We start from the raw sequence: 9,127 nt of genomic DNA, 5'->3' as shown, positions 1-9,127 counted from the left end.
AGGCCCACTTCTTAGCTCTTACCTGGAATGTACCGTATGGACGTTACGTTTTGAAAATACGCTTAGCAGTATTCCATGGATTGTTTGTGGAGTGCTTTACTACTCTCTTTGAATGTTGGGAATCACCGGTGGATCACCACATCGAGGGTTGAAAAGTGACCCCCTTTGGATGGGAGAATAGGGTAAAGTTTTCAATCTGATGAGATCAGTCATAGTCACAGTCATCTTTCTACTGGTACCCATTTACCTTGTTTTATCTGACAATGATAGTAAAGCTAATTACCCTTTCAATTGGAGGATGATAATACAGACCATAAAATCAAATCTATTCTTCAAGTATTTAAATATTTGCCTTTTAGATCCACAAAAGTTGGGCCACATGTTTTGATCTATTGGCATAATTGTTTGAACTTTATTGGTTTCAATATATTGGCGTTACGCTTCGTATTTGTGAACGTAAAAAATATCAAACAAATATGCTCAAAATTACCTAGAAGAACAAAAAGGAAGATTTCACCTTTAAATTTCATTTCTTCCAAGGTGCTATTTTTGAGTTTGACTCTAACATTAAAAGTGTCGTCAGCTTCACGGTCATGAGGAAGTTGTTAAAATGATCCCTCGGACCTTTGCGGAAGATGACAAATATCAATTTTTGACAGATACACGAGGTTAAGCAATGTCTGGTGACCTCGGTCAGCTCCTTGATCGTAACTCATGATGAAGAAATGGCTGTCAGGCCAATTAGCTTTATGACAAGACTCTCCGAACCTTTATCTGAAAAAGATTTTTTGAAACAGGTTGAAATTCAAAAATATTGAAAGCTTCTTATCAAAAGCTCTTATACCTCATCTTTTTCAAACGTTTTTGTTCAGACTTGCAACTAACAGACCTAAAAGCAAACTCTCGATCGAGCAATCAATATTTAGCAGGATTGATTTTCAATAGAGCTAATAAGACATCACAACATTTACGACTTCCCCCCAAAAAACTAATAGAACATTGTTTTATTGCGACCCTTGGTAATGTCTGATCCTTAAACGTATAAAAGTGTTTTTATATATATCATATTGATTCAAGGACAAAAGAATGAAGTGGTCAAGAATGATAAAATAGTTGACTAGAAATCACTAAGAATATGACTAGAATTGGTTCAGTGCACATGAAAAAAGTGAAGAGGGGAATTGCAGATAGTACATAAACAGGTGGGTAGAGGTAAATGATGAAAATCTTGGTTATTGCAGAGAAGAGGATGGGCTAGATTAAACAGAGACTGTTTTAGCTCCCGTCGTTGATGGCATTTGGCCTTGAGCCGGACAAAGGTGTGTGACTGCCAATACTCCGAAGGGATGTCGGCCAAGTACAATAAGGTGTTAACAAGTCCTTGACCGGGAAGGACAACTTGTGTCACGACATCATCTCCAGATAGGTCAGGTTCCCAACACTGTTTGACACTAACCTGGCCAGCCCCATAATGAGGGGCTCAGTTTCGCATAGATGCGTCCATGCACTGTGGCATATTGGGGCACGCACAAGTATCGTTTGAGGAGCTTGGTGAAGGTGCATCGGCGGAATTGAGGGCCGATTGGGGGAGTTAGGAAGCCAAACGGGAAGGACGTTCAGGAAAATTGGGTAATGTAAATCCGGAAGAGTTCAAGGACTATTGGAAGAGAAGATCCTCGATGGGAAGTCTATTGCAAATGCACCCGATCCTGCCATGGCATTGATTATTGATGATTTGAGATGGCTGGTGAAAGAGAGTTGATTTGAGAATGTGACACCGACATGATTAAAAATTATTGACGATTTCAATCGAACTATTGTAAATATGGAAAGAAGTGGGAGGCAGAGTAACTTTTTGGAAAACCATGGCGTTCGTCTTGACGGTATTGACTTGAAGGCTGTTTTCTTGAAAGTAACCGTGGAGGGCATTGTTGGCATTTTGCAATTCCACGGCTGAATCAGCCAAGAGAACCAGGTCGTCTGCAAATACCAAGATATTGTACTGGAAAATGGTTGATGGTGGGGTCTTGGTGTGTGAGGACTTCGGGCAGGTCGGATTCATATAGATTGAAAAGAATTGGCGATAGTGGATCCCCCTGCAGAAGGCCAATGGAAGTAAAGTAGCAGGGGATAGGTCCTCACCAAAACGAATGTAGCATCTGAGTCCCGCATAGATGTTGGACAGCAGGACATAGAATGAACGCGAACTCCCCACAGTTGGATTTTGAGGAATAACTGCGTTCCGTCCACCCTGTCGAATGCTTTGGAGAAATCCCAAGTCTCCGGTGTTTGGCTTATTTTGGCTCTTCGCAGTTTTTGGAACATTTGAGCCCTCAGCTCTCGGTGGTAGGGTGCTGAACCAAGGGTCTTGAGTCCTCCTCTCCTCCTATGCACTGCGAGGACTCTTTAAATGCTTGTCAAATTCCTTGGCCACTGCACCTGGATTGCTTACAACTCTGGTGTTGATGGATAGCTACAGGGCCTCAAGTTGAGTAAATAAATAAGTAAACTAGAATTTAGCTGTACGTATATTTTTGACGACTTCCTTACCGATTCTGGTATGGAATATTCCTAGTGGTTTAAAAAAAAAAGAACTGATAGATCTAAATTTAATGTCATGAGATAATTTCATCATCCACGAACAATTTTTTCATTCTCCTCTTCCTCTCTCATGCAGACAAAACAACAGAAAAGACAAGACAGGTAATTTTTGATAAACAACCTATTCCTTGTCTATTCTAACGCATAATTACACAACAACACTTCTGAGAGAACTTTCAAAACTATACGGATATTATAGGGCTAGTCAAGTAAACGCGTTCATGGACAACTGACGTTATTCCATTGAGTAAATTCAAAGACACATGCTCAGCCAAATCGCACTGCGCATACATTGGATTTTGACAAGTATTATTACTTGTCTGAAAAAATGATGAGCGTCAAGCACGATAAACGTGTTAAATCGACGGCACTGATAATAAGAGTGAGTTTGGCTTTGCCGTTGCGATAGTACGAGCCACAGATGAGCCGGCCCGTAGATTTAACGACATAAACTTAAAAAGAAGATATTTTGGCTCATGGGTGAGTAATTGATATTTTTTGAATGAAACGTGTGCCAAAGAGTTTATTCTTTGATTCAAAACGATGACATTCATTATTAAGGCCATTGTCGTGCTAAAAAAGGAAAAAATCCATGTAACGGCTCAAGAGTGTCCAAGCCACCTAAGGGTGCCAAATGGCCCTGTCACACTATTTTATCTCCCCGCGGTAGGAAAAAACTGGAATCACATAACCTTTCAAGATCACTTCTCATTATGTTGATGACATTAGTGATGTCAATGAAGGACTCCACGGCTTCATCGTTGACAACATCATCAACGTCCCCAACATTGTCGCCCCCTAGAAGAGCATTAAGGTCAGGAGGGGTGCGAACCTCTACCTGAGACAGGACACGCTCAACATGATGGAGGTGAGAGACAATGCTCCCCCAGCACCCACAAGGCCTGAAGGAACCTGGTTACGTCTATGGTCAGACGTGAACGGATGTGTGGGAACCTGGCCATTCTCCAGTTATCACGGAACAATCCCAAAGTACTCTGGAGAATCGACCCAGCCTCCCCACGTCTCTCAAGACCGCCAGGGTGATACGGTCAGCAATTTTGAGGCCGCGTCCAAGATGAAGGAGTACTGCTTTCTCACGATAGCTGACTCTGCAGGCAAGGCTGGCCGACTTTCCACCTCCACCACCGTCTTCATGGCTGGAGAGATCGCCGATTTCGAGCTCAAGCACCCCGGTGCTGGACAGATAGAGGAGATAATTGGGGACCTTGGCAGCACGGAAGTGCTTGGCGTCGACGCAATCCCAGTCTCTGTCCTTAAGAAGGGAGTCAAGGGCTGGCCGGACCAATCTTCCACTTGGCCAGAGAAGCCTGGTGTCTGGATAAGGCAAGGACCGCTCAAAGCCTTTTTCGTAGAGGTCCGTCTGCAGCCTGCCCTCCATGAGCAAGGTGCTCAAGACCGTTGGCTTGGACAATCTCTCCGCCCACCTGACAGAGACAGACGCCCTGCCGAAAACACAGTTGGGATTCCATCCAAACAAATCATACAAGACAACATTGGGAGGTGCTCATGCAAGCTGGATACCTGCCAGGTCAAGGGCAAGATTGTTGATGGTGTGGAATTGACCTATCTGCTGCCGTCGGCATCTGGGCCAGTCCATTGTCCTGGTTTGAGTCTTAGAGGTCCGGAGGGCTCCAAATAGTTGATTGGAAGAGCAACGGCAGCAACTTTGCAGAATTAAGTATGGCTTGCGACAAAGCTCCATACTTGGCCCCCTCCTATTTCAAGTTCACGTTTCTGGTCCAAGGCGCAGCTCTTCTTCTCAGCAACGCCGCCACTGACGACAGGAGCAAGATCTAATCCGGCTCTACCTTGGAGTCCTTGTGTGGGTTGCTTAAGCTGTTCCAATTTTTTACGGGATATAAGTAGCTCTCAGTACTCTTAGGCCCATTTCTCTCACTTCGAATATTGCCAAGGTGTTTGAGAACATCATGAAGTTCAATCTTTTGGCGTTCATGAAATCCATGATGTCCTTCCTCCCAGTCAGTATGGCTCCAAGCACATTTTAGCGCGGTTACCCAACTTATTGAGCATTTAGAGCAGGTCATTGAGGCACTGGAAAGGCACGAATCAGTGATGCCGTCCATTTTGATTTTGCCAAGGCCTTTGATAAAGTAGATCATGGCCTTTTGTTGAATAGACTTCATGATATTGGGATCCAAGGCAAGGCTCTCATTGGATAAGTAGCTTCATTTAGGATATGAAGCAAATAGTTAAGTTCGAGGGATCCCTTAGTGAACAGACATGATGTCAAGTCAGGTGTTCCCACGGGCTCCATCTTAGGCCCCTCTTTTATATAATATTCGTTGCCCCGCTTCAAAAGCTTAGACTTACTGCCAGCCTCTCTTCTTATGCTGACGATACAAAGTTAGTTTGGGTAGGAATGGCCAAGATTCCACTAGCCTTGCAAAGGACCTAGAAAGATTCTACTCTTAGTTTACTGAGAGGAATATGGCCCTGAACGGAATGAAATTCCGCTCAATGACCTTTGGGTCATCCTCTTAATACTCCACTCGTAGATAATGGAGGTAAATATATTGAGCAGGTCTCATCTATGAAAGATTAAGGTTTAAGGTGTAATTCTCCAAAATAATGGAAAGTTTGATGATCATATCCAGTTGAAGGTGGGTAAAGCTTTTCAAATGTGTGGTTGGATATATCGCACGTTTAAGTCCAGAAAAAGAAAGGAGTTAGTATCACGATGTAACTCTTTACAAGTTGATTGTTTAGCCACATCTTGAATATGCTTCACCCATTTGGGCTCCAATGAGTTCAGCAGGTTTGCAAAAGCTCGAGCAGGTCTAAAGATTTTTTATTAGGGAACATTGAGGGTATGAGAGAGCTCTCGTATTGGGAGAGGTTAGAAAGGTTGGGATTGTACAATACTCAGAGAAGGTACGACAGGTATCTGATATTTGTACGTTTTCAAAAGCATTCATGAGCTTTGTCCCAACCCAGGATTTAGGGTCAATTTAGTGACGTAGAGGCTTTACGTGCGTTTTGAGAGCACCTTCAAGCCCTCGAGATCCAGGATAGTTCAAACAACGAAGTCCAACTCCCTTCTTTCTCGGGCTCCTTCATTGTTTAATTTGCTTTCCACTAATGCTCGTAGAGAAGACGTAGGCCTGGTCAATACGGTTGCATCTTTCAAGTCAGACTTGTACAAATTTTCAGATAGCATTCCAGATCAACCCTACATTCAAGGAATAGCTCGGTCTGCCATTTCAAATTCGTTGGTAGACCAAATGTCATATAAATACTGAAAGGTAAGACGAATTACAACCTTTCATTTTAGTAGCACTAGGATTGCATTCCCTGTAACGGTTAGAAAATCCGTGAAAAAACAAACCAACCACCCCCAAAAAACTAAATTGGTGTCTGTTCACCTTCCGGTCTTCAGGTTAACTCCCTTCGACGTAAGGCATAAAAAAGAAATTTTCCACTGTTTTGGATCAAAACTGAGCGTCTTTCTTTTGCGAAATCAACATATTAAGAATACAGATTATTGTTTGTGCACGAAAATCTACATTTTTTGGATTATTAATTTCATTTGTCGAAGAAATTGTGAGTTTGAAAGTTGAAACTGACCCAGATTCTTTAGTTTCCCCTCTTAAGTCTGGGTAGGTTTTCACTCTTCCCATTCTTCGATTAGGTTTCGGTAGATATGTTATCTTTATCACGCAACCCCTCTCAAATGCTGCTCCAGAGTTGCTATTGTGGCATTACGAAGCCAATTTAAAAAAAACTAGAAATCAATATTTATCTTTTAGCTTCCAAATGAGTAGAAAAGAAAATCAGCGCATTAAGCACCAAGTAGCAACATGCTGGTCACAACACGGTTAGTAAATATGTATGTATGTATTTCGGGGATTCCTTGTGTATGTACAAGAGGGTTAGTCATGCCCAGGTTTCCCATAAGCCTCTTGGCTTTTTTTCATGGGTACCTGACCCTATTTAGGGTTTTGACTTATGACTGGCAAGTGTCCATACCGGGATTTTCCGCACTCGGCCAAGGCAGCATTTCTTATGATGAAAATCTTTCGAAGTTCACCTAGAAACGGCTACAAGACCTACAGCGTAAGATATTGCATGTGGTTTGGTAGCGAGAGATGACTTAGTCTGTCAGACGAGAGGTCCATCATTGAAAAGAGAAATCTAAAATCAACATCATTTTTTGTTTCAATAAAAAACTCATTCCAGGATTTAGCAAACGCAAACCCAGGAAGCCGTTGACCCAGTTAGTACGGGCGAGCGGCAGGGAAAATAATTCTAACCCACCTGTTTTCTCCCCGTGTGTATAGTTGTTCAGGACTGGGGGATTTTTTCGTTTAAGCACTTAAACATAAACTGTAAGCGATGAATCTTCACTGCATCTGCTATTTTCAATACATTAAATTTCTTGAAAATTTCATCGGTATGTGCTCGATAGGTTGCCCCGTCTATCCACCTGACTGCCCTTTTTTGTAACAGAAAGAGATTGGGAAAGGACGGTGACCCCCAAAGTACTCTACTCCATATCCAACCGGCTCCTAATATGCGTTGTACATAACTTTCTTTAGTTTTGAGGGAACGAGTGTTTCGCTAGAAAAAAGGTGTATAAGACCTTTCGCACGGTATTTCCCAGTAAGCGAATATGTTCTTTCCAATTGAGGCGATCGTCGATGTTCAATCCAAGAAACCTAATGGTTTTCTCGTCTCGAGTAGCCCCTACCTGTATAATGGGTTTATTTGCCAAGTTAATTTTTAAATCGTGTTTTACACTCCTGGGCCAAAAATCATTAGTTTTGTTTTGCCGTGGTTTAACGTCAATTTGTTCTGTTTAAAATAATTTGATAACAGTTCCATCCATAGATTGCACTGACCCTCCAACTCTTTTACGTTTGTACCAAAGTGTTGCAACGTGGTGTCGTCAGCAAACATTGTGACTCTAAATCCCGTAACGTTGGGGAGGTCATTGATGTAAATTAGGAAAAGCAATGGGCCCAGTATACTCCCTTGCGGTACTCCACAAGGTACGAGCGAAGGTTCTGATACCGCATCTCCAATTTGAACTCTTTGTTGTCGATCCGTCAAATATCTGCTAATCCATCCAGTAATATTGGAGCTAAACCATATCTTGTTAATTTTGCTTAAAGAATCAAGTGATTTACTGTATCAAACGCTTTTTTTAAATCTAGAAAAATGCCAACAGAATATTTTTCGTTGCAGTTGGATAAGTTTTGTAGGAAGTTGGTGTATTGCGTGCATCGTAGAGTGTTGGGCCGGAATCCAAACTGAACGTCAGACAGGTGGTCTGTTGCGAAAGGAGCGAACATCTGTTCATAAACCACCCTTCCAAGATCTTTGATAAAGAAGGTAAAATGCTCATAGGCCGGTAATTTGTTAACTCCCACGGTTCCCCCCTTTGTACAAGGGCAAAACTTTGGCTGTTTTCCAGTCAGGAGTATTAACCAGTAATTAAAGAAATGTTAACTAGTTCCGCAAGCGGCTCGGCAAGTTCTATTTTAATCCCTTTTAAAACGACGTTAGAATTCCATCAAAGCTGTGACTACTTTTGCAAGCTAATCTGTCAATAATCCTTATAATTTCCCAACGCGGACAGCCTTGAAATAATAAGATCTTTGCCCAGGTTTAATCGGAATATGATTGAGAAATTCATCAACTTTAACAACCATCGATTAACTCGTCATTTAATTCCTTCCCGACTGTGGCAAAGTATTTATTGAATGACGTTGATATTTCTTTCTTGTCCGATAATCAATGTTTGACCAATTTTAATTTTCGAAGGAGTCCCATCTTGCTTTGTTTCATACCCAAAACCTGTTTCACACCTTTCCATGTCTCATTAGCGTTTGAATGCCGTTTGGCAAAGAAATCACACCAATAATCTGCTTTAGCAGCTTTTATCAATTTGTAGTACAACTTTGAGTACTGAGAAATGCGTTTCTGATTTTCTTCGGTTGGAAGTTTTACGTATTTCGATTGTAGTTTTTGCTTATGTTTTCTAGATTTCAGAAGACCTTGCGTCATCCAAGGATTATTGCGATTCTGAAATTTACTTTTGCGACTCCCCACAACAGGACAAGATTCTAAAAAAAGCAGTCTCAAGCTTAGACTTAAAATCCAGAAATGAATTTACAGGATTGCTCTCACAGATCTCCATTGTATTTTTCCCAGTTTGCTCCGCAATATTTTTAATTTTCTGGGGACGAGTGCCTCTTTGCAAAAGTCATGCCATTTTTATCTTCATTGGTCTTTGAAACTTCCCCAGGCATAAAAGGGTGCCAGGTGATCACTTATCTCGCAAAGGAGGATGCAACATTTCATTTCGAGCTTCCTATTAGTAAAAATGTTATCAATTTGTGTTTGTGATGTAGGGGTAATTCTAGTGGGTTATCAACTACCGGAATTAGTTCCTGTCCTAAGATGAAATCATTAAATGTTCGAGTTTTAAAGGAATCCTTCAGATTAAAACGTTAAAATCGCCACATATGTACAGAGGTCCTCG

Source organism: Tigriopus californicus, chromosome 11, assembly GCF_007210705.1.
Source record: "Tigriopus californicus strain San Diego chromosome 11, Tcal_SD_v2.1, whole genome shotgun sequence".
Classification (NCBI taxonomy): Eukaryota; Metazoa; Arthropoda; class Copepoda; order Harpacticoida; family Harpacticidae; genus Tigriopus; species Tigriopus californicus.
Note: the sequence above shows the minus strand (reverse complement) of the source record.